At 40.2% G+C, this 27,358-nt stretch overlaps 2 long non-coding RNA genes and 1 pseudogene across 3 annotated transcripts in view; all 3 read right to left on the minus strand.

Moving 5' to 3' along the window:
- The window catches only part of LOC146986570 (cell adhesion molecule CEACAM5-like), a 363,100-nt pseudogene that overhangs the window by 48,303 nt on the left and 287,439 nt on the right, over window positions 1-27,358 (minus strand). The gene's annotated exons all lie outside the window — the stretch shown is intronic.
- On the minus strand, window positions 4,036-6,337 carry LOC146986573 (uncharacterized). Its single transcript, XR_015036038.1, has 3 exons — window positions 6,089-6,337; window positions 4,868-5,140; window positions 4,036-4,138 (listed from the first exon to the last, which is right to left on the minus strand). It is a non-coding gene; the product is annotated as an uncharacterized LOC146986573 (long non-coding RNA).
- LOC146986574 (uncharacterized) lies at window positions 22,826-25,960 on the minus strand. The gene is made up of 3 exons (XR_015036039.1): window positions 25,841-25,960; window positions 25,366-25,615; window positions 22,826-22,960 (listed from the first exon to the last, which is right to left on the minus strand). It is a non-coding gene; the product is annotated as an uncharacterized LOC146986574 (long non-coding RNA).

Raw genomic sequence — 27,358 nt, forward strand, 5'->3', positions numbered from 1 at the left:
ACTCGTGTTTTTCCGACCTGTTTTACCGGTGAAAGTCACTATAACGGCCACTCGTAACTTCCGACCGGTGAACTCGTACCAGATCGAACTGGTACGACTTCACAGGTCGGAAAAACACGAGTTACGAGTTGCCTTGAACGCACTATAACAGTCCTCGTCCCTACGTCGCCACATTCACGGCGTCCCTTGGCTGCACACACAGCCCTTCATGCCGTTCTCTCTCCTCATTGGATAAAAACTGTAGGATACGATAAATGTTTTCTCCTCGGCTCAGAGCAGAGCAGAGGGACTGAGAGACCCGTGTTTCGGTCCAAACACTCTATGTAAGTGATTGCTGTCGGAAGATATACTGTAACTATCTAAGACTTATATTAACACAAATATATCACTTACTTCTGCTTTAAGTTGAAACAACTAGTGATAAAAAGTTCAACTTTGACAACTTCAAATCCAATGTTGAGACAACTACAACAATCTAGTACAATCAACTTTTTAAGTAAGGCTCTCACAGGGAAAATGTGAACAGGAAATACATTCTCCTAGGGCAGGGGTTCTCAACTAGTCTCACTCTGGGACCCACATTTTCCCATGGTCATTAAGTCGCGACCCACAACTCATTTTGCTCTTTATTGGGCAAAGTGCATTTCAGAGCACATGAATGAAACTGAGGACCATGACAACTGATATTTTATTTTATTTTTATTTGTTTTGACTTCTAATGCATCTCTGCATTCAGAGCATATTCACAAAAGTGAATAAATATCAAATTGCACAAAATAAAGACCCGCAAAACAAAACAAGATTCACTGCATTCAGGCCACATTAATAAGAAACTGATATCTTTGCATTCAGAGCAAATAATAAGAAACTGAGGAGGACGATTACAACTGCATGTGTTCATGTGACGCGTGCCTTTCAATATAGTAAGTTATTTTTCAAAATAAAATACATGTCCAACATATGATGTGCATTAAATATTATTTACTTTTTTGACCAGCTGTCCGCGACCCATCCAGAACGGGTCCGCGACCCACTTTTGGGTCCCACCAGTTGAGAACCACTGTCCTAGGGTACATTTCACAAGAGCCACTCATTATCTAATCTATTACTGTTACTAAACACCTAATGCAAACTCTTTATCTGTAAATGTATGTGCGTCTTTCTCTCTTATAACATCTGCCTTCGATTCGTTTACTTCTAAGCAAAACATGTCCATAAAGCAAAGCACCAATTCACACTTTCCTTCAATTCCAAAAAAGGGCACACATACAAAGAAGAACATGATGTTAAAGCAAAAAGTTCAGGTGGATAATACACTACAGGAGATAAGGAAAGGAGGCAGGTAACTATTAGTACAAAACCTGCTGATGATAATTGAATGATGTGGAAGTGTCAGAAGACAAGTTTGACTTGTCCAGAATAAACTGGAGGAGGCACATATATAGTTTAAAGGGACAGTATGGGACATTTACCCCCATCTAGCGGTGCGGTTGCATGTCGGCACGTATTCTTGCTGTTGCGTTTACGTAAACTCGGGCAGAAGTCAGAAAAACAACACACGCTGCATGTATCAGGATAAACAAGCCTCTATGTAAACAAACGGTCCGCCAGCACGAGGCAAAACAATACAGGCGTGACAATATGTTGTCATGTTGATGTCGTATTGTTTACCTGACCCACGTTTTACCGGCTTTCTCTCGTCGAGTAAAATAACATCCAGTCGGTGTCTGACTGCACCTGAAGGCAACACCAGTGCCTCCGTCCTTCCTCACACTAGCTACACGGTGGTGACAGTTTTAACAGGCGCTGTCTGGAAAACTTTCTCCCCGAGCCGAGAAGCTCCGGCGGCCCGAGTTTGTGGTTACTGACGGCCACGGTGACACTGAACGTAAAACATGGCGATTCAACATGGCAGAGAAGGTTCGGTGAACCCCCCCCTGTACGTTTGTAACGACTTGTAACATCTCATTCTAAGGTACGAGAAAGCGCTCGTTTGTATGCGGGCGCGATTCCACTTCAGTGAAATACGTATTTATGAAAGCGATATTTGATTTTTGTCAATAAAAAGCAAATAAAGTCCCATACTGTCCCTTTAAGACAGACTGTAATGAAAACTTCATAATGTTATGCAGTGGTAATAAAATCAATGATGAGAGAGTCAACATGTAAATTAAAAACTACTGGAAAAATAACAAGAAAGGATCATATAATCTCATGGGGTTGATAACTCGAGATTTCTTCTTTAGTTGAAATCACCAACATCCAAATTGCTTGTTGTACATTTCCAGAAAAATATAATTAATTAAGTTGTGTGACAGCATTTTCTTGTTTGGGATTTAGTGTTGGGGTCCTTCCCAATACATGATGTGAAAAGTGCACTTAACGTCCTAAGAAAGTATACTGTAGGCATACAAGTTGTAAAGTTATTATTATGATTTAAAACAAAATTTATTTAGGATATTTCTTGACTAAAACATTGATATTTTATCAATATTAATTTCCATAAACTTGTATCATTATTCTCACAAATCTGATCACTGTTTCTCTTTATTTCAGCTGCAAAAAGAAAAGACATGGATCTCTCTCAAATTTTGTTGTTATAATAACTGCTAATCACCTGAGGCAGGTTTGTGATTGTTGTAGTTATAGTGGCTCAAAAGTGTGGTGGTCTGTAGAGCACACTGTCTGTTGGCTAGTGGATGACAGATCCAATATCAGTGGCTGATGAATCGTGAGCAGCGTGACGCATAATTTGTGTGCCTGCATTATCCAGTGCAAAAAAAAACTACCCCACTTTCATCTATTCGAAAATAGAATTTTGCACAAAGTTTGGCCTACATCGTCTGAGAGATGAGTTATTACCATAGACTGTAAAAAGAATGGACGTAGCGTCCGTGACGTCACCCATTGGTTTTGGGGAGTCGTTTTTGTGACTCAAATATGGCGGCCTGAACAGCGCCATGTTGGACTGGCCGGCCGAGAACCCGCCCACTGGCCTCGAAGCAGCTGTCCACGGAGCTGCTCGGACCTGTCACTCAACGTTTCCGCGCCCTGATTGGCTAGAGTTTTAACCTAATAACAGTAAAAAAAATTCACCCCCCTCAGAGTGTGTGCGGGGGTAGAAACTATCGATTGAGACGAAAAAACGTTCTGACACCAGGCTTTTAACATGTTTACTGAGGATGTAAAGTCGGCGATTTTAACATGGGGGTCTATGGGGAATGCTCCCTTCTGACACCAGCCCCCAGAGGAATTCGAGGGGATTGCAGTTTTTTGAACGCGGAAGTGAGCTTCACTTCTCAGACCGACAACTGCCCCCTTGGTTATTACACTAATTTTATGACCCATAGTGGAATCAAATTCATTTTTTCTTTTCCGTACACCTCTAAGGTTAGGGGTTGTTTAGTGTTGTTTGGATCATTATATTGTTTATGTAGTCATATAGAGTAGGGGGATAGTGCGGGTCACATGATTATGGGCGAGGATATCAGTAAACTGTACACCTGTTGATTTCTCGGCCACCAAATTAATTTGGTTATAGTTTCATGCACTTTACAGTAGGCTATCTTGAGTTTAATATTTTGTTACTTAACAGTTTAACTTCATTTCAAAATTTCTGTGAGTTTCTTTTGTTAGAAAGACAGTTTTCATTATGCTACAGGGAAATTCCCCTTTTATATACAGATTATCAACACTGGCCAAAATGTGCTCTGTGCAGTGACTGTGACCTTTAACCCTTGAGAACCAAACTCTAATCAATTCATCTCTTAGCAAAAATTAGCATGTTTAGACTAATATGAGGAAATTCCTTCAATAAAAAGGAAAACATCATTTGTTTTTCACTCCTAATCTGTTCCCAGTCATCATTCACCAGTACCTGGTAAAAGAGTTACAGTCAGTTCATGCACTGCAGACGATTTTCTCCCAGTTAAACTATGCATCACTTCACAGGTGTACTTTCCACTGTCAGAAACATCTGTGATGCGTTTCTTCAGCACAGCAGAAGTGTGTATCTCTGTCTCATTCAGTTTCCAGGTGAAAGTAGGAGGTGGTGTGGACTCAGCAGAGCAGGTTAATGTTAAAGTCTCATTCACACTTATTCTATTAGGACCTTGGATTTGAACATTTTCTGGTCCAACTGAGAGAGAGAGAGAGAGAGAGAGAGAGAGAGGTTAATACACATTATTTTATGACATTATGTCTGAAAAGATTGAAAAGTGAAAGTACAGTGTACAACTTTTATTTATTTATTTTTTTATTTAACCTTTATTTAACCAGATAAAAGCCCATTGAGATCAGGATCTCTTTCGCAAGGGTGACCTGGCCAAAAATGGTCAGCAGCACGCGGTACAGCAGCAATACATGTCAACACAGAAATGCAAAGAATAACAATTAGAAAATATACAGAGTTTTACAACTTCAGATACAACAATTGGAACAACAAAATAAATAATTTAAGATTTGAAGCACAGGCACTGCTGGGTGAATTTCTGCTGCCTATCTTTCAAAATAGAGCGAAAGGCTCCAAGTGGGATTAGTTTAGCGAGTTTCAGCTCTTTCTGTAAAGTGTTCCATGCCGAAGGGGCGGCGGAGCTGAATGCTCTTTTCCCAAATTCAGTCCTTACCCGGGGAACAGATAAAACAAGGGTTGAACAAGAGCGCAAAACATAACTACTGCTTGTTTCTTGCAGTAATATGCACAAATACGAAGGCATCAAGCCTAAAAGAGCCTTATAAATTAAGGTCAACCAATGTACATATCTGCGTGCACTAAGGGGGGGCAGATTTGATTTTGAGTACAGCTCACAATGATGGGTGAGACGACTACACCCTGTGACAAATCTCAATGCTACAACAAGTTACTCACAGTTAACGTCCATGTTGTATTGAACTGTAACATTGTCGACAGGGTTGCTGAGGATACATGAATATTCTCCACTGTCTGTTTTCTTTAGAGACAGAAAAGACAACACTCTGCCCTCGTTGTAAAACATCATGTTGTCACTCTCAGTCAGGTCTGCTCCATTCTTCATCCACTTCCTGGTGAAGACAGAGCCAGCAGCCTCACAGGTTAAGTTAACGGAGTTTCCCTCTTCTGGCTGGTTTGTTGATGGTGTGACAGAGGCGTCCACTATTCTCTCTGTTTGACAAAAGATAAATGATTTAGTGAGAGAAATATGGACACAAGAACAAACTAACAGAGTTACTGAGAGTTTTTTTTTTTTTTAAAGGGACAACGAGGAGTTTCTAATCGGTTATAAAAAAGGCTCACGTTAATGTGGATGAATCTCCGCTACCCACACTTGTTAATGGGCCCATTTTCGATAAATATATCATTCTTCTATCGTTATTTTGTTACTATTAGTGGTGGCGGAGATGCTGGTCGAGCCGACCAGCGTTTCTTTACTTTCAGTTTCGCAACGAGTCATGAGACTAACGTAGCTGAATCGCCGTTTATGGTCGGAACTACGACGGTATGTGAACCTCTTTGAACCTCTGACTTGAATTCTTGATGAATGAAAACATGAGTCCGTCTTGCGCCGGTCAAAAGAATTTTACGGTGTGCGCGGAGGCTCATAAATGTAGTGTGAAAACGCTTTGCTTTTCCAAAACTCCTCGTTGTCCCTTTAAGTATATTTTTTTGGCTTTTTGCCTTTTATTCGATAGTTCACAGTATAGATAGACAGGAAAGGGGAAGGCAGAAAGAGGGGGAATGACATGCAGGAAAGGGCTGCCCGATGCGGGATTCGAACTGGGGCTGCCTGCAGTGAGGCCACATGGGGCGGCTGGCCGCCGCTCTACCCACTGCGCTACGCACCACCCCGAGTTAGTGAGAGTTGACAGAAGGAAGCTGAGGTTTGTCCTTGTGAAAGTCAACTTCCTGCTCCAAATCATTCCACATCAAGCCAGGGGAGGCAGAGAGGGGGAATGACATGCAGGAAACCGCTGCCCCATGCAGGATTTGAACAGTGAGGACTCATTGTAGCCTCAACATGGGGCGGGTGCTCTACCAACTGACACCACCCCGCCCTGAGTCAGTTTTTGATGGTGGTGACCAGTGTTTCAATTGAACACTTTAGTGACTTACCCAGCATTTCCAGGTTAGTGGTGTTCTCTTTGATGCCACCTGGGAAGGCAGTAAATGAGCAGATGTAGTTCCCCTCATCAGTTTTCTTAACACTACTAATCTGGATGGAAGGACTGGCCGGGTCTGGAGGACTGGGTGAGAAGCTGACTCTGTCCTTCAGTGGTGACTCAGGGTATGCAGGGTCTTTGTTTGGGACAAATACAGCAATGTTGGTCCTCCCCCCGTCCTTTGACTCATAGAGCCATGTGACCTGTGGTGGAGCAGACTCAGGGTCAGTGGTTAGGATGTGTTCAGTGACTGAGAAACACAACAGGCCTCAGTCATCATGCTGTTGAATGATAAGTGACACTGGAGTGGTTTGTAGGGCAGCATCACCGGAGAGGAGCTAACAAATATTTTATTTCACTAGAAAATTACCTAATTTGTTTTGTGAAATACTGTATAAAACTGCATATTCACTTGGCCAATATATTTTCACTTCAGATGTGAAAGTTGTAGTCCAAAACAATCTGAACATCAGTGAGCTGCACTGTCAGGATGTAACAGACGTTACAGAAGTTCATATCATAAGATATGAGTGTGAGTGTGATGGTATAAAAAAGTTATCAAGTCCTAACTGAAACAAAGAATCATGTATCTGACCGCGACAATGTTAATCCCAGTTGTATCCGTGAAGACACAGCTCAGGTTGACTGTCCAGCCAGGATAAGAATACACCTTTGGCTCTACGTCCACTTGCTGACCAGTTGCTCCTAAAAGAAGGAGAAAGAGACAAATGTATGCCTGTTGATTACTTATTTCACAAACTAGGAAAAGGAGATAAGGAAAGGAGGCAGGTAACTATTAGTACAAAACCTGCTGATGATAATTGAATGACGACAGTGTGGAAGTGCAGAAGACAATTTGACTTGTCCAGAATAAACTGGAGGAGGCACATATAGTTTAAGACAGACTGTAATGAAAACTTGGTCATAATGTTATGCAGTGGTAATAAAATCACTGATGAGAGAGTCCACATGTAAAATAATAACTACTGGAAAAATAACAAGAAAGGATCATATAATCTCATGGGGTTGATAACTCAAATATAGTGATTAATATATTTATGAATCTCAAATGTTGTTGTTATAATAACTGATAATCACCTGAGGCAGGTTTGTGATTGTTGTAGTTATAGTGGCTCAAAAGTTTGTATTGGTAGTCTGTAGAGCACACTGTCTGTTGGCTAGTGGATGATATTTTGATAAGGACTTGTGAAAATGTTAGAGCTCTTTAATTAGATTTTTTATTTATTTAGATATTTTAAATTCTTCTGAAGTAAAATTGCAATCACCACATCACAGTTGTATTCCTCTGTTAATCAGTCCAGTTGTAGTTTGTTTGTCAAGACTTATAGCACCTAAAATCAGTTCTGTATCTTGTCAGTAGTTTGACTTGTCAGTAGTTTTTCCAGTATAGGATGTAGTTAACGGGCAGGGGTCTGGGTTGTTTGCTCCACAAAATGACACAAACAGGAAAGCCGGTGGCAAAAAATAAATAAATAAAGGAGGCAAACACATAAGCCGTGAGTCTCCTTCGTCTCGAGCCTCTCCAAACTGACCCAGAGCCGGTCCCGTCCAAAATCGGAATTCTGGATGGTGGGATTTAGCCCTGGTCGCAATATAGGGATTATTTTAGTCGGAGCAGTGGGCAGTCGGCCCAAAGGGTCTAGAAAAGTCGGTTTAATGGGTAGTCGGAGAGATGGGCCGTCGGACTATTGGGTGGTCGGACTGACATATGCTCCCCGTGTGGGTGTCGGATTGACGGATGACGGATCCAATATCAGTGGCTGTTGGCTACTGGATGATATTTTGAAAAGGACTAGTGAAAATGTTGGAGCTCTTAAATTTGAGGGTTAGGTGAAATTAATTTGAATAAGATTTTTTTTATTTAGATGTTTTAAATTCTTCTGAAGTGAAATTACAATCGCCACATCATGTTGTATTCCTCTGTCCAGTTGTAGTTTGTTTGTCAAGACTTATAGCACCTAAAATCAGTTCTGTGTGACACGTGAAATACTGTATGTGTAGGAGCTGTGAATAAATTGTGTTTTTTCTGTTAATATTAAGGTTAGGGGTTGTTTAGTGTTGTTTGTTTGGATTATTATATTGTTTATGTAGTCATATAGAGTAGGGACACACACACACTCTGAGAGAGACACTGCACACAGTACTAAATGCACAGGAGTTTTAACGAGCTTCTGGCATGGTGTAAGTTATTGAAACCTCCACTAGCACAGAAACTAACAAGACCATAAACATGTAAATGTCTGAGATATTTGAATGATTTTTACTGCCCACTCAGGAGAAGATTATCAGTCACCAATTCTCCAAGAAAACTCTCCCGGAAGTTCACATGGGGACAAAACACTCCCATAAAATTAAAATATGCACTGCTGTTAATCATTAACAACAGACAGACACACGTTCAAATGGCAGAGAAGAGGATTGAGCTGTAAATGTTGCGTTCTTTGTTTTTATGTCGTCAAACCCTGACAGGGTAAATATAATGTCCTCTTATATTATTTTATTAAAGGGCAATTCCAGGCAAATTCATCCTGGGGCTATGGTTTCCTAATAATTCAGGTCTAAAAGAATGAATCTGAATATTTTCTTTTTAATAGCTCCTGTTATGCAGTAGTTCTGTCTGTCCTTGCATCACCACAGCAGCATATAATAGGAGCAGACGGATCTTAGACTTAGACCTATGGGCCCTAGTTTGGTGGCGCAGCGCAGGTGGCGCAAGGTAGCGCAGCCGGTGTAATGCAAGTTTCGACCAGCGCAGCCTAGCGCAAAGTCAGATTGGCAGATTGGTAGATCGCGCTGCACTGAGATAGGCGTGGCCACGCAGCAGGGGGAGGCGTCACAGATTCAGCTTGGTGCAGTGGAAGTTTTGTGCGAAAATGTCCCGCCTAGGGTGCTCGCCACCTCAAACCAGGTCTACTCTCAGCGCAGGGCGAAGCGCAGCAGGTGCAGTGGAAGTTTGGCTGACTGACGTGCAGTGCACACACGTCACCAAGACCTCACAGGCAGGTTTCCACAGTTCCAGACACATTTCAATGCAATAAATATCCACAATAACCACTATTTAATGCAACTAATGGAATCAACACGTGAATTTATATCTATATAGATTGTCCCGTCACATCTGATGTCAGATCAAAGCAGAGATCAAAGGCTGTCGGCGCGTAAAGGAAACTCCACCTGAATTAACACAGCAGGGACGAACTGGCACTGAAAAGCAGCTGTGGATGTCCCAAGAGCAGGACTGTCAGGGTGGAGAATGACTGCATGTCGCTGCCGTGTTGAGATACGCACTGCCGTTGTGATGATCCACTTTATTTATTTATTTACTTATTAATTCAGACCGCGTCGTCACGCAGCCGTAATGAAAAACAAAACACAAATCTTCATCTCTCTTAGCCCACCACAACAGCCTCGGTATCAGATAGTCAGTATATAGCCGATACTCAGCATCTCTATCACAGAAAAAAGAGAGGGAGAAAAAGAGAGAAAAGAAAAGAGAGGAGGACAAAGAGAGAGAGAGAGAGAGAGAGAGAGAGAGAGAGCGTCCTTTATGCTGATTTCATCCCGCATGGTGTTTGTTTATGTTGTGATTAGTGTACACCTCTCATCTTGCTTACACAGGGTGTGAATAAATATGAGTTTCTTTATTAGTTTATTAGTTGTTGTTTCTTACATTGGGCAGGGGTTCTCAGTGTATCAGATCAATCCTGGTTAAGTATATTAGTAAACTCATTATTGGTCACTCTGAGCTCGGACCTCCGGACCAAAACAGCTGTTTCCTCCTGGGAGAGGTTTGGCCTCTGGCGTCGCTGTCTCCTCCGTCCATGTCAAAGTATAAAATGACAAACTTGCAGCGCGCATCACCCGCGGCGCAGTTAAAGGACAATTCCAGGCGAATTCAACTCAGGGGTGTATTTTCATATCATATTAGGTCTAAAAGAATGAATCTGAAGATTTTCAGTTTAATCGCTCCTGTTTTGCGGTAGTTGCGTCTGTCCGTGCATCGCCACGGCAGCAATGAATGGGAGTGGATGTAAGTTCCGCTGTTTAGGCTGTTTCCAGCCCTCAAAGCTGCATTTTTTTTCCACAGACAGCATCAGATGGAGACTCAAACATGCACCGAGAAGTTTATTTACTTCAAGCAAGCCAACATGTTTGTAAAAGTCGATCTAATTCAAAGTCTCCCGGAGTCTCGCGCGAGCCCGAAGTTGCAGTGCTGGTGTATTCAGGCGCAGTAGGAGCTACCGCTTGTGTCATAAACACAGGAATATCAACTCTTTACTTGCTTGAAGTGTACATTTTTTTCCACATACAGCGTCAGATGGCTACTCAAAGATGCGCCGAGAAGTTTTTTTTACTTGAAGCAAGTAAAGAGTTGATATTCCTGTGTTTATGACACAAACGGTAGCTTTTCCCACTGCACCTGAACACACCGAGCACGGCAACTGGGTCTCGCGCGAGACTCCGGGAGACTTTGAATTAGATAGACTTTTACAAACATGTCGGCTTGCTTGAAGTAAATAAACTTCTCGGTGCATGTTTGAGTCTCCATCTGATGCTGTCTGTGGAAAAAAAATGCGGCTTTGAGGGCTGGAAACAGCCTAAACAGCGGAACTTACATCCACTCCCATTCATTGCTGCCGTGGCGATGCACGGACAGACGCAACTACCGCAAAACAGGAGCGATTAAACTGAAAATCTTCAGATTCATTCTTTTAGACCTAAAATGTTATGAAAATACACCCCTGAGTTGAATTCGCCTGGAATTGTCCTTTAAAGGTGAGGAGAGGAGCTCCTTTGATTGGTGAAGATCCGAATCGGCTGTGTTAATCCCACTTCTCCTCCTCCTGTCTCCCTCCCGCCCTGTCTCCTCCCCCTTTGCCGTTTGCGCCGGTAGGAGGGACGAGGGGAGGGCTTGCGCTGGCGTAAGTCGGACTGCGCTGCCCACCAAACTTGCGAAATGGACCTGGACACGCCTCGTTGGCGTGGCGAAGCTGCGCTGCACTTAGACTTCGCTCGGTCTAGGAAACTATTGTTGTCATTGCGCAAGCACAACGAAATTGGTCGCAATCCCAGGTGCAAAAGTATAAATACAGCAGTAATAGACAATAAATTAAAAACTCTAAAAAAAAATGTATCCAACACACATACATATTGCACATTTACTTAGGCATTTAGGGCAGCAGCCTAAACAGCCTAAGATCCGTCCGCTCCCATTATATGCTGCTGTGGCAATGCAGGGACAGATAGAACTACTAACAGGAACAATTAAAAAGAAAAATCTTCAGATTCATTCTTTTAGAACTAAAATATTAGGAAACTATAGCCCCAGGTTGAATTTGTCTGGAATTGTCCTTAAAGATAAAAATCTGTGAGAGAAATTAAGTCAATAATTTACCAAAAAAAAATACTTGCAGATTTGAAAGAAAGAATCTCACTAACAAACAGTGACGGACTGGCCATAGGGCAATATGGGCAAATACCACAACGGCTGCGTAATGATGCGGCCGCTGTGAGGTGTCTGTGTGATGACGTGACCAGGTGGCCGCGTGTAGATGCAGCCGTGCTGATGTGGCTGCATTAAAAAAAAAAAAAAAAAAGTTGTTTGGGGCCAGCTGTTTACGGCCGGCCAACTCTAAAAAACTGACAACACAATAATACATTGGGGTAGTAGCTCACCTAGTAGGGCTGCTTGCCCTGGGATCAAGACTTATGGTCCAGTCTGGGCCTCTTTTTGTCAAAAATGACAGGGCCTCTTTTTGGTGCCAGTCTGTCACTGCTAACAAACATGAAAATATGTGTGCTCTGTCTCTATATAGATTGGAAAAGCACAAGTAAGTTAGTGAGGAGGTGCGGCAGGAGCACAGCTCAAATTAGTGAAATTGGTAGAGAATCCATGAAAAAAAGTAAGATTTCAAAGTTTTTTTTTTGTTGTTTTTTTGAAAACTCACAAATTTGTCAGTAGATATATACAGTAGATCATTACATTCTTTTATTTGCTGTAACAAGCTTGGAGAGCTCACCTGTGATGGCTCCAATGATGACAGTGTATATTAACACAGCTGCTGCCATTTCCTCTGCAGTATCATCAAATAAAACAACAAAAAGAATGATATTCACTCCTTGCCCTTCCCTCTGATGATTTCAGTGTAGTTTTCAAGTATGAAGGCAGTATGAGGAAGTAATCTGCATTGGACTATTGACCCTTCTTGGTTTCATGCAATAAAAACATAACTTGCAGTGTAGTTTTCAAGTATGAAGGCAGAATATGAAGTAATCTACAATGTACTGTTGACCCTTCCTGTTCTCTTCTTGCACATAACTTGCACCAACTCATTTCACCACAACAGGGAGACATACTGCAGCTTTTGACCACAGAGCTGAAGGGGTTTGAAGACGGTTTGAACTGCAGCACGGAGGTAAAGGTCCTGTTCATGAGTCATTTATTAGGACAGTCTCAGTCTGATGGCTGAATTCAGTCTGGATGAGAGCATACAACATGTTCTTGTAGTTGTGTTTCCAGTAGATTATATTTTACATGAGGACTCTCATTAGTGAATAAATGGCCACTGGATAAAATGATGAAGTCTTCATTACAGTCTGTTAAACTATATTTGCCTCCTTGTCTGGACAAGTCAAACTTGTCCTCTGACACTTCCACACTGTCGTCATTCATTTATCATCTGCAGGTTTTTTAATGATACTATTTACCTGCTTCCTTTTCTTGTCTCCTCTAAACAACAGACATGAAATTTGTCATCTTCTTTTAGGAGTGACTGGTCAGAAAGTGGACATAGAGCCAAAGGTGTATTCTTAGCCTGGCCAGACAGCCAACCTGAGCTGTGTCTTCACTGATGCAACTGGGATTAAAGCAGAAGTAAGCGATCCGGTCGTTATGGCTAACTTCCTGTCAGCCGATATAGTTAGCAGTCCCCGCCCTCATCCCTACGTCACCACATTCACGCACATCCCTTGGCTGCTCACACAGAGAGGACCGCCCCTTTATGCCGTTCTCTCTCCTCATTGGATAAAGGTTGTAGGATACAAGGAAAGTTTTCTCCTTGGCTCAGAGCAGAGCAGAGTGACTGACAGACCCGTGTTTCAGACCAAACACTCTATGTAAGTGATTGCCGGAAGATATAACTATTTAAGACTTATATTAACACAAATATTCCGCTTACTTCTGCTTTAACATTATCGCAGTCAGATACACACAGACAAGACACAGTTTTCTTTGTTTTAGTTTCTTTTTCACACACAAATTTCTCACATATATAAAATTCTAATGAAAATATCTGTTACATCCTGACAAAGCAGCTCACTGACATTGAGATTATTTTGGACATTAGTCTGGAATGAAAAGATATTGGCCATTTTGTGAATATGCAGTTATATGTTGTATATTTTTATGTATATTTTAAATAAAAATTTGGTAATTTACCTGAAAAATAAAGTCAATTTTTTGTCAGTTTGTCACTGATCTGATTCTGCAGGTGTGTGAAACCTGTGAAAATGATCATAGATGGATGTTGTTTAGTCACCACAACAAATCACATTCCACATAAATAATTGTTTCATCACATTTTGACTAATTAGACTTAATTTGATTATAATACTGTTCACACTGACCTGTGGAGTTTACAGCTAAATGTGGATGTATCTAAAACACTTACCAACAGCATGATGACTGAGGCCTGTTGTGTTTCTCAGTCACTGAACACATCCTAACCACTGACCCTGAGTCTGCTCCACCACAGGTCACATGGAACTATGAACTAAAGGAAGGAGGAGACCAGCATTGCTTTATTTGCCCCAAACAATGACCCCAATTGACCCTTCGCCAACTCCTCCCACAAACGGCTATTGTCCAATCCTACGTTAGCAACCGTAACTATAGGCCTGGCAAGCTTTCCGCAGTGAGTCATTACGTTTGCTTTTGTGGACACATTTTGAGACTAGGACGAAAAACATTTGTTTGTAGAGAAGGATGTTGTTGCTGCTGCTGCTACTATGGCGGTGGCGGCGGCGGCGGCAGCAATATAGAGATGTTCAGATACGAGCTGACTTTTTTTTCGTCTTGAGTAAGTGTAAATATGGGGATAACCATATGTTCACCTCCGAAATGACAGCTGGACTTTTAGGGCTTTTACCTGGGCTTTTAGGCGAGGGATCCTCCAGGCAGGGACTGCTTTCACTGACTGATACAGCGGTGGGAGAAAACAAAACAGCAGCGAAAGCTGTATGTGGTTCACAATCGCCCAAAAACTTGCAGTTTGACAACGTTTCATGACCAGTGAGATGACCTAAGTCTTGGTGGGTTGATAGACGGTAAAATGACCAGCCCTTACTGCTGCATTGTCCAGTCGTGTCGTTGAACAGATGTTTTATCCTCCTGCGCGAGTCACGTCACTGAAAACTATGAATGATCTTTGTGACTTCTTCTCTCTATTATCTCAGAACAGTTTATCCAGAAATTTGCTGATATTTCCTTTGAAATCGATACCAAATACTGCCAGGAGCATGGCTGGGAGTGAAAGCTTGCCCGCCGTAGCAACAGTAACCAAGGGGGCGGGGCTTACGCGAAGGGTCAATTACCCTCCGTCACCACTGAATGGCAGAGTCAGCTTCTCATCCAGTCCTCCAGACCCGGCCAGTCCTTCCATCCAGATTAGTGGTGTTAAGGAAACTGATGAGGGGAACTACATCTGCTCATTTACTATCATCCCAGGTGGCATCATAGAACACCACTAACCTGGAAACGCTAAGTAAGTCACTAGCGTAATCTACATTAATATAAAGTGTTCAACTGAGACACTGGTCACCACCATCAAAAACTGACTCAGGACAAAGTGTCTTCTACAAAAACATATAACATAATTGGAGAGGGTGTTTGAATTTAAGATTATTGCATAAAAATGAACCTACAGTATGGAGTATAGTGTAAGTATATTCTAGTAGGATATATTATCAGATTGATTATGTTCATTTTGTCTTCTTGTAGATATAAGTTATTTTTTCCTTGTGTTCAGACAAAAAATTAGAGTGTGTTACCTGCTTGACAGTTTCGTCTGTGACTCATGCTGCTGACGTGTCATTTATCACCTGTCAGAGTCTCCCGAGCCGGCCACTCCCCCTCCGCCCTGGGTGGTCTCTGAATCAGGGAATCCAGGTGTGCGAGAGGGTGTACGCCCCCTCGTCCCAGTTGATGGTGTCTTTCGCCCCCTTCCTGATCTCTATGGCCTCTTTTATCCTGACCTGATAAACGTAATGTTCCAATATTATCTCATAGCGTGGTGAATGTGCAGGTCACAACTTGTCCACCAGAGCGTTTTGGAGTTGTTGGATTGTGTATTTGATGAGTTTGATGAGGGAAATCAAGAAATCCCATGAGCCTCTGTAGCGTAGCTCTGAGAAGCTTGCGGCTTGGCTCGGCCGTTCTAAATATAGCTTACACCGACAATTAGCCTGAAACCTGTGTAGTTATGAACTGTATAACTGGGGGAACATTGTCTGCAGTGCATGAATTGACTGTTTCACCAGGTACAGTGTTATTGTTCATATTATTGATACTCTTGCATATTGAATTTAGATGACATTATTTTCTGAAGAGTAGTAAACTTCCTGAAGACATTTTCCACATGACTTACAACTATTCTCATCTGTCACATTCAACTAGGACTTTTACCACCGCATTTATTATCAGACTTTGAACCAGGAAGAAAGTTTTCAATGACACAATAGAGTGGAGATTTGTCTTAACTCCACATGAAAGCCTAATACAGGTTTCCATGTTCATATTGTTGCTTGTTTGGCAAAACCAGCTAATTATATATATTATGGTAGGTACAGCTATAAATGAGGTAAGTTTTTTTTATAGGATTGCAGACAGGGAAGACAGGACTCCCTGAACTTTACAAAACCTAACCCTAACCCTTTCCCTCTCTATTCAAAGTCTCAGTTTGTGATAAGGCAAGAGAGGTGTCTGCCTGGAGCCCCAGCCTGTTAGATAGCCCCCCAGGAGTTACTATAGTAACTTTCTGGTGAATGTCATTAAAAAATGTGCTATCTTTGAAGATTTGTTTTACTTATTGTTCTTTGTATCAATATTTTTATTTATATTTTGAAAATTTTACTAACAGGGAGATTTGGAATTTTAAAAAAGGAGTGTTATCGTTAGGGTGCAGTTATTATTATTTAGTTACATATTTTCAGTGTCAGATTAGTTAATACATAATTTGATGGACCCAAACTGGAGGGGCCCATGACTCCAACAGTCCCTATAGGGTCACCACCGTCTTTTATTTTTTTTCCAGGAGCTGAACTATGCCGACGTCAGGTTTGTCCGGAGCAGGGATGGTGGGACGGTTGACCTGGGGCCAGAGAACAACACCTCAGAGTACACTCAGGTCAATGTGAGCAACAGGCCTGCTGCAGCATCCTCCATGATGCCCACATGCAGAAGAGGACTGCTCCTCTGTCGGGTGCTAATGGTGCACAACAATATGCTCAGGTTCGCAAGTAATGATCACAGATTTTAGACACGTTAGACGAGGCCAGAAGCAGCTAACATGTTGTCAGGGTAACCTGTGTAATGGATGTGCACTCACTCACCCATAAAGGACATAACCAACTTGCCAAGTGTTGGTCAACCTCTTGGCGAAGCTGTTAGCATTGTCGCCTCCGGTGCGGGAGGTCGTGGGATCGAACCCCACCTAGGGCAGGCCGTGAGAAACACAACGCAGAGGGCCAGATATGACATCGGCTACACCTGTACCTTCCTCTCTGTTGTTTATGGAGGACTAATCTGGGCCTGAGTTTACCAAAGCAGGCATAGTTAATAATCAATGACAGTTATTGCCATGACTGAGGGCAGAAGGAACATGTCGCCCCATTAGTTTGCACTTTATGATATATAATAGCTTTTATTCGCTTTTTTCAGCATATTCTGTGCAGTCATTCAGTTATGTTAATGAAACTATTCTTTTTATCAAGTTGATTCAGGTGTTGTGTTGAGCCTATTTGACAGTGGTCTGGTGTAATATGTCACTCCTCATGTATACAGTGTGATTTTAGTTGAGATTCAATTTTGCAGCTTGTCAGTTATCAGCCAAATGTTGTCCGACTCTATGCTACGTGTATTCTGAGACTGAAAATCTGCATGATCCAGATGATCTCTCAGATTGTTGATAGTTTGATTGATAGTAATGACTTCTTGAAAAAAATAGGATGCAAACTAGTAGCTAACAAAAGTATATATGTTTTTCTATATTGTTTTTTTTTTTTTTTAGTATAATATTGCAACTGTTACTCTTTGTTACCCATCCAAAAAATGTACTTCATCATGACTTGACTCCAATGTAAATTGAAAGTTTTGGTCAAAGCCAAGTAGGTTTGCAAACTCATGTGCTTCATTACTGTAACACTACCTTTGCATAATACAGAATATATCATCAGTATAACAAAACCACTTCAGAATCTTTGATATTCACAATGGGATGTTTTTTTAAAATTATTTTCAAAATAACCAATAAATGGATTAGCATAATTAGGTGCAAACATTGAAACCTGTAGATAATATTCATTGTCAAAGCTGAAATAATTATATTTCAGAACATATGACGTCATGTCAATTCCTGCTTCCTAAATAGAAGCAAAGAGCTTCAAGACCCTTTCATGAGAGATGTTGGTAATAAAGACTTGTGATATCCAGAGTTGATAGCAACGTATCATCAGAAAAATGAGAAATATCTGGCTTTTTAAAAATACAATAAAATCTGTGGAGTCCTTGTTGTAAGAAGGTAATGTGCTGATATAGGGTTTGATAAAAGAGCCAACATACTCAGATAGTGACGACAGAAGGGAATTGAATTATGACACAATAGGGCTATTTATAGATTTATGTATCGTGGGCAGATTATCAAAAAATGGTCGAATAGGATGATGACAATGAAGAAAATCAAATAGTCTTTTTGTTTAGCATCTTCCAAGAAACTTAATATCTCTTTCTGAAATGTAACAGTGGGATCACTTGTCAACATTTTATAAATATTTGTATCTGCAAGTTGAGAAAGTATTTCCAAACGGTAGGCTGTGAGCATCCTGGACCACCAGAGCACCTCCTTTGTCAGCAGGTTTGAATACAAGATATCTATCACCAGTTAACTCAAGTTAGGCAGTCTTTTCACTCTGTGATACGTTTTGAGAGCCACTAACCTGTTCTCCTACTGTACTCTCAAAATGTGTTAATAGCGGAATTGACAGAATGTATTTTTGATCTAAAAAAGACTAGTAGAGTCACCTCTAAGACACCACAAGTGTTTCAAATTAATTATGTCTGAAACATTTAAACAAAACCACTTTCAGACCAAATGTATTGACCCCAATACTGATATTTAGACAGCACAGACAGTGCAAATGAAACTCTAAAAAATGAGAAAGCTACCTGACTTATCTAAAAAGTGACTTTCAAAAATGACTAGATATGAGCCGCCACAAAAATGTAGTGTTTCTAAACAGAAGTAGGCTAATGACATGTGAGAGAAGTGTGAAGGCTACCTCAGCCTACCTGTCCTCAAACCTCCCAGCACTCTCAACAATGTACTGAACAAGACTGTCAAAACAATCAAACAACACTCAAGGCTTTTATAGTGGAGCATATCAGCATCAGTGACACCAGCCAGCCACCAGCCAGTGATCTTTTTTCTCATTTCTGTTATTTCATGTGTTCTGTCCATCACTATCAGTGGGTCATAGCTGCTCTACCTTAGGCACAGCCAGGAGAAAATAGAAACATCAGTCATAATTGTTTATCATGACATAATGTTCACAGGTGCGTAGGTGGAGCAGAGAGCATCAAAAGAAAAGAAAGAAGGAAAAACACCCACACACTGTCTTTAACATAGGTACATTTATTAATGTTTCAGTCTTGGACCTTCCTAAGGTACTGTAGATGTAAAGGCAAACAAAAGTGGAGGCAGAGATCTCAATGACCCACACCTGAATATCATTAGTGATCAACAGACTCTGAGCCGAGTGAACATTTTTGGTTTCACAGTTAAGATAATATACATTATTATGGATAATGGAGGATCCTTGTGTTTATGTACAAGGTTGCTTCAACCTCTGCCCTCAAAGCTTTCCCTTCTTTTTCTCTCTCTCTTTTCCTTTGGTCCTTTTATTTTGTGTCCTTGTCTCGTTTTATATGATTGTTAGTTGTTTGGGGTTTTGTTGTTTGTATGTTCAATAATGATTTGTATGGACTGTTTGGTCATTTTTAAACCAAATCAAATGAAATAAACAGTTGATCACAAAAAAATGCTATAACACACTAATATAATAAACATTAGAAATGATGACTAAATTGCACAATACAGGAAAGACTTCCTACATGTACCATGAGAGACTCTTAATGAGTGAAAATGAGGTACGTCTGTTATCAGGTTTACATTTAAATACAAGGTTATATTATTCCAATATTTGCATATAAATACAAACTAGTGAATTATAAAGTGGTAAATCAAGGGTTATGACAGGAACTGCACCAAACAGACAATAGGGAAAATCTATCCTGTACAGTCACTGTCATACCTGGACAAACATAATACATAATCACTATACAATATGAGAAGCTAAAAGGAGTAATTCCACCTTATCCACATAACCTCTGTCCTCTGTAAATTAGTGCCTCGAGTAAAAGGAAAACATTGGCAAGTCTATCCACAGTGGCATTGACTCTCCAGCTTGTTTTAGAACAATTCATAATAATTCATCATTTAGGCCACATGGGGCAAGGGTTTTTAGTGTATCCAGTAGGTTTCACGTTGTTTAGAAGATCATGATTCCCACTTCCCTTGGGCAAACAGACCTTTCAATACCTATAAACCAAAAAAGTGGAGCTGTCATTGTAGCAAGGTGAAGAGGGGATTGAACCTACACCTCCTGGGTAATAGTCATGCGTGCTTGCCAGTCACCCAAAGGGACATCCCTTGGAAAAGTAGCCAGGGCGCATGATCAATTGGAGGCATAGTGACAGGAACCTCAACTGTCACATCATGATTAAAGTCACTGAAGTGAGCAGCAACAGGATAATCTCTATCATTTCTTCTGAATTGAACTCTTATATTCACTGATCCTCTGCTTAAGTTGTCTGGAAATTTTGCCTACCGGTATGTATGCAAGTCCACGAGGATTGTATCAAATAGACAACGTGTATTGATGCAAATACTCTTAATATAAAACATTTTCCTGTGTGTGGATGAGTGAAAGAATTTGTCTGAACAGTGCTGTTACACTGAGCACAGTGTCCACAACGGAAGTTGCTGCATATGGGACTTAAACTGAAAATCTGCATGATCCAGATGATCTCTCAGAGAAGTGAGGAGGATCTTTAAATGTTGTTGCCAACCCGGGGTCAAAGCTAAGAATATGCCAATGTTTAAAAAAAAAAAAATAGATTTAATAGTTTGTGAGTTAGGTGAGTAGGTGGTTACAGAAGTTACTGAAAACTCCCTCTCTTGTTTTTTTCAGTAAATCGGAATGAGATTTACTTAGCACTAATGTAAAAGCCTTTTCTTTTTTTAAAGTAGATTTCAGAACATACAGTATGACGTCATGTCAATTATAAGTTGATTAGGAGGAATGGCAGTACTATCTCTGCTTCCTAAATAGAAGCAAAGAGCTTAAAGAAGCTTAAAAACTGAAGAGATGAGGGCTTCACTACAGAGATTCCTGGAATTTCCTGGTTGCCGTTTTTCACATCTTTGAGTATTTATTTAATTTCGTTTTAATTTCTTCGTCCAGATAGAGACAGAGCGAGTGAATTTTTCAGGGTTTGGCAACATTGCTGGACAGAGCGATGTCGCACGTGGCATGTCAGAACAGGCTGATATTGTAATCACTTTTTCTGGCTCACTATAGGGTGTAATATGGGACCTTTAACAGGTCATTAAAGTGTTGATGTTTATAACTGTTTCTTTCTACCCTTTTCATTAAATCAAAAAAGAAAAAGAAAAAACGAATTACATTAAAACGTACCTTACAGGAAAGATCATAGAGTTCATTTTATGGTCTCGTATACTGGTGAAATGTTCACATATGTTTTTTCTTCTTGTTCTATGCAAAGCAGAGAATAAAACAAAATGAAAAAAACTAAAAACTTTTTTGAAAGATTGTCCATCATTGCAATTTATTCATATAAAAGTCTGAGTGACTAGTAATGTCGGATTAAATCACTTACCAGTGTTTGCTGGTGGGGGACCTCTGTTATTTCTAAATAATAGGAACAAGGTATTATCAAACTCTGGCCAGTTCCATGTGAGTTATAACACTAGCAGTAACAAGTATGTTTTCCATGATTTAATGAAAAAGATTCTCACACTTGATTAGCATAAAGGATGAGTCCTTACCTTTGCTGCAGGTCAGTCCCTCTCTGATTTTTCTGTCTGTCTCTATTGTGTCTGTAAAAGCATTATTTATTATTATTATTATTATTATTATTATTATTATTATTGTTGTTGTTGTTGTTGTTGTTGTAATTGCAACAATTTATTTAAATTCTTGCATCAGGTTTTTTTTTAAAATAATACAGGAATACCAGATTTTGTTATGCCCAACATGCTAACCCATTTAACATAATCTGATGTCATAATAAAAATAAAATTTTCAACTTACTTTTTTTTCAAAAGAACAAACACAAGAACAACACAAAGTGCAATTACGACAAGACAGCCGATTACTATTCCAGCAATGCAGCCAGCTGAACAGCCTTGTGGTGGTGGTGGTGGTGTTGGTGGGTCTATAAATAAACATAGGATAAGAACATTTCACACCATTTTGTAAATATGCAATGTATCACATCTGTTTTAATAACTAAACTGATCAGTGCAGTGTGATGCTTCAGCAAAAAAAACCTAATGTTTTGCTAAAGAGCAGCTGAGTGGAATATTGCTTCTTAAGACAGTGTTGTCTCAGTAACTGAGAATAAATCTACCTCATGAAGAAAAGGTGTGTAAGACAAATCTTCAGGAAGTGCTACTCTTTGGACAATCACACGTATAATAATGTCATCTAAATGCAAAATGCAAGAGTATCAACAATATGAACGTCCAGTTCTGTTCAGTACTGTCTAGTACCTGGTAAAAGAGTTACAGTCAGTTCATGCACTGCAGACAATTTTCTCCCAGTTATACTATTCATCACTTCACAGGTGTACTTTCCACTGTCAGAAACATCTTTGATGTGTTTCTTCAGCACAGCAGAAGTGTGTATCTCTGTCTCATTCAGTTTCCAGGTGAAAGTAGGAGGTGGTGTGGACTCAGCAGAGCAGGTTAATGTTAAGGTCTCATTCACACTTATTCTATTAGGACCTTGGATTTGAACATTTCCTGGTCCAACTGAGAGAGAGAGAGAGAGAGGTAAATAGTTAGTTAATGTTAATGATATTAAAATGCACATTATTTTACAATGTTATATCTGAAAAGTAAATTTACGATATACCAATAAAGTAAATGTACACAGTGTACAACAAGTTACTTACAGTAAACGGTCATGTTGTGTTCAACTTTAATAAAGCTGACAGAGTTGCTGATGTTACATGAATATTCTCCACTGTCTGTTTTCTTTAGAGACAGAAAAGACAACACTCTGCTCTCATTGTAAAACATCATGTTGTCACTCTCAGTCAGGTCTGCTCCATTCTTCATCCACTTCCTGGTGAAGACAGAGCCAGCAGCCTCACAGGTTAAGTTGACAGAGTTTCCCTCTTCTGGCTGGTTTGTTGATGGTGTGACAGAGGCGTCCACTATTCTCTCTGTTTGACAAAAGATAAATGATTTAGTGAGAGAAATATGGAAACAAGAACAAAATTATCAAGTTACTGAGAGTTGACAGAAAGAAGCTGAGGTTTGTCCGTGTGAAAGTCAACTTCCTGCTATCCAGGCTGGCCAAACTGGATCAAGAGCCACTTTTAAACAACCTGTCTTGGGATCTGCTTGTTGACTTGCATGGTTATTGTGTTCAGACTGTTTAGGCTCATGAGAGGTTTGTGGTGGGGGTTTAGGCTCACACAGACACGCACACATTGGAGAAACCTCTGTTCATTTGTTTAGTTGCTATTCTAATGTGAAAAAAATCACAACTTTCTCATAGGTTGTTGTGTTACAGTTTCCTTGAAAGGAACGTAACAATTATCATACAGTATGTCCACAGATAATATGCTTGCACTGTTGGGTATAGCAAGAATATAGTAGCACACCTACTTTTCTCCCATCTGGACTTTTCAAGTTACTTTGTGTATTCAGTTAGAAATGATTAGATTCATTCATGAATTTGAGTCATGAAATGCAACTGGTAAAGGGATAGTTCACCCAAAATTGAAATTTCACTCATTATCTACTCACTCTCATGTTGACTAAGGGCTGGGAGAAGTTTCAGAGTCCTCCGTGGCTTCTCTGAGCTACAGGGCGTCTCGGCGTAGCAGTGCATGTCCATATAACGGTTGAAAATGGATACCAACTGTCTTCGTAACAAAAAGACACACCAAAAAACACCCAAATACCTCCATGCTGCTCGTATGTAATGTCCGTCTTGTATTGAAGCCCCGAAATGCGAAATTGTCCCGAAAAAAATTAAATAAGTCTTCAAGCTTGTTTTGTAGTGGAAGCTTCTCGAAGCTCCTCTTCCCGGTTCGTCAAATTTGGACGAACTGGGAAGAGGACTGACCCTAGTTCGTCCAAATTGGACGAACCGGGAAGAGGAGCCTCCGCTACAAACAAGCTTGAAAAATAGACTTATTTAATTTTTTTCGGGACAATTTCGCATTTCGGGGCTTCAATACAAGACGGACATTACATACGAGCAGCATGGAGGTATTTGGATGTTTTTTGGTGTGTCTTTTTGTTACGAAGAAAAGTGATATCCATTTGCAACCGTTATATGGACATGCACTGCTACGCCGAGACGCCCTGTAGCTCAGAGAAGCCACGGATAACTCTGAAACTTCTCCCAGCCCTTGGTCGACATGAGGGTGAGTAGATAATGAGTGAAATTTGAATTTTGTGTGAACTATCCCTTTAATGTATTCTGACTTTCTTCTAATGTTCTCTGCAAATTGGGGGGAAAGTCATTAGGTGCTGTAAGGCTTGTTCGCTAATAAAAATGTATGTAAAAATTAGGGCTGTCAGAGTTAACGCGTTAATCGCGATGAGATTAATTTAAAAAATTAACGCGATTACCGGTTAATCGCGCCCATTTTGTCCTCTGTCTGCTGGACTGGAGGACTGGAGTGTGGGACCTCCAGTCCAGTAGGTGGCGGTAAGGCACCTTCAAGTTGGTTGCTACACAAATATACACAGTCTAACATATATCCACAGCTCCATCCATTGATTTTTTGACTTTGTTGTAAACAAATGCACGTGGCGATGTATTGATTTTTTGACGGCTTCTGTTGTCAACAAATGCACATGGCCAGGCAGAGGTGTAGCAACTAACGGGCAATTTCCACTGGATGCAATTCGTTTCAATTCTGTGTGAGTTTCATGCATCATGTGTTATGATTAGGTACTAGGCCTACTAGGTCTGGTCTAAAAGTTGTTTGTCTAGAGATTATAACACTTTGGAGTGTTGAAAGTCCAAAGCCCATATATAATATTTTTAATAGAGATTAATCGCGAGTTAACTATGGAAAAAATGCGATTAATCGCGATTAGAAAAATTAATCGTTTGACAGCCCTAGTAAAAATGTATTGCTCATTTGCATATTCATATCCATTTTCAAAGAAACTTGTAATACAAAAACTTTTACTATTCATGTATACTTTCATTGTGTAAAGTTTCATTGTGGTAGGAGTAAAGGAAAAAAAAGCCTATTCGGGTGTATTTTGGGCATTATTTGATAAGTGTGTGGCTCATTTGCATATTCAAATTCATTTTCAAAGAAACTGAAACTGAAATGTTACATTTCATAGATACTTTCATTGTCTAAAGTTTCATTGTGATAGCAGTGAAGGAAAAAAATAGCCCCATTGGGGTGTATTGTTGTCTAGCCTTATTGGTACCATAGACTTCATATAGGTGCATAGGGTGCATATGGTCATTGTCCTCACCACTTTTCAAAGTAAACTGACGCCTTGCGGCAGCTCTACCAAGTGAGCTAAACACCGCCCCCTGAGTCAGTTTTTGATGGTGACCAGTGTCTCAGTTGAACTTGTGACTTACCCAGCATTTCCAGGTTAGTGGTGTTCTCTATGATGCCACCTGGGAAGGTAGTAAATGAGCAGATGTAGTTCCCCTCATCAGTTTTCTTAACCTCACTAATCTGGATGGAAGGACTGGCCGGGTCTGGAGGACTGGATGAGAAGCTGACTCTGTCCTTCAGTGGTGACGGAGGGTAATCGGGGTCAATGTTTGGGGCAAATGAAGCAATTGCGGTCCTCCCCCCTCCCATTGGCTGATAGCTCCATGTGACCTGTGGTGGAGCAGACTCAGGGTCAGTGGTTAGGATGTGTTCAGTGACTGAGAAACACAACAGGCCTCAGTCATCATGCTGTTGATAAGTGACAACAAAGAGTGTTTTGTAGGGCAGCATCATCGGAGAGGAGCTAACAAATATTTTATTAGAAAATTATCTAATTTGTTTAAAAAAGTTATCAAGTCCTAACTGAAACAAAGAAAACTGCATCATGTATCTGACCGCAATAATGTTAATCCCAGTTGCATCAGTGAGGACACAGCGCAGGTTGACTGTCTGGCCAGGATAAGAATACACCTTTGGCTCTACGTCCACTTGCTGACCAGTTGCTCCTAAAAGAAGGAGAAGAGACAAATGTATGCCTGTTGATTACTTATTTCACAAACTAGGAAAAGGAGATAAGGAAAGGAGTCAAGTAACTATTAGTACAAAACCTGCTGACAATAATTGAATGACAACAGCGTGGAAGTGCAGAAGACAATTTGACTTGTCCAGAATAGGAGGCACATATAGTTTAAGACAGACTGTAATGAAAACTTCATAATGATATCCAGTGGTAATAAAATCATGAGAGACTCAACATGTAAAATAATAACTACTGGAATAATAACAATAAAGTGTTGTATAATCTCATGGGTTTGATAATTCAAGATTTTCTTCTTCACCAACATCCAAATTATTGTTGTGCATTTCAAGAAAATAACTAAAATATAGTGATTAATATATTTACTAATCTCAAATGTTGTTGTTATAATAACTGCTAATCAGCTGAGGCAGGTTTGTGATTGTTGGAGTTATTGGCTCAAAAGTTTGTATTGGTAGTCTGTAGAGCACACTGTCTGTTGGCTACTGGAGGATATTTTGACAAGGACTAGGGAAAATGTCAGCGCTCTTAAATTTGAGGGTTATATGAAATTAATTTGAATACGATTTTTTATTTATTTAGATATTTTAAATCCTTTTGAAGTGAAATTACAATCACCACGCCATAGTTGTATTCCTCTGTTAATCAGTCCAGTTGTAGTTTGTTTGTCAAGACTTATAGCACCTAAAATCAGTTCTGTATCTGTATACACTGTATGACACATGTGAAATACTGTATGTGCAGGAGCTGTGAATAAATGATGTGTTTGTTCTGTTAATATTAAGGTTATGGGTTGTTTAGTGTTGTTTGTTTTGATTATTATATTGTTTATGTATCATACAGTATAGAGTAGGGGGATAGCGGGTCACATGATTATGGGCGAGGATATCAGTAAACTGTATGTACACCTGTTGATTTCTCTTTGTGTGTGAGAGAGGGTGAGCTGGGCCACCAAATTACTTTGTTTATAGTTTCATGCACTTTATCATGAGTTTAATATTTTGTTGTTGTTGTTGTTGTTACTAAACTGTTTAACTTCATTAAAAAAAGTTTCTTTTGCAAGACAGTTTTCATTATGCTACAGGGAAGTTCCCCTTTTATATACAGATTATCATCACTTCATAATTTTTTGTCTAATGAGACATCACTATAATCTCATAAATTCTTGAGCTCTGGCCAAAATGTGCTCTGCGCAGTGACTGTGACATTTGAGAACCAAAATCTAATCAATTCATCTCTTCGCAAACATTAGCATGTTTAGACGAATATGAGGGAATTCCTTCAAGGTGGATTGGTATCTCGTCCTCAGCAATGAGAGAACTCTGCTGGGTCAGAGCTCATTTCAGGATGATGATGTGCATCACAGCTTGTTCCAT

The sequence above is a fragment of the Trachurus japonicus genome, chromosome 6 (assembly GCF_045865225.1).
Source record: "Trachurus japonicus isolate A0001 chromosome 6, Traja_1.0".
Classification (NCBI taxonomy): domain Eukaryota; kingdom Metazoa; phylum Chordata; class Actinopteri; order Carangiformes; family Carangidae; genus Trachurus; species Trachurus japonicus.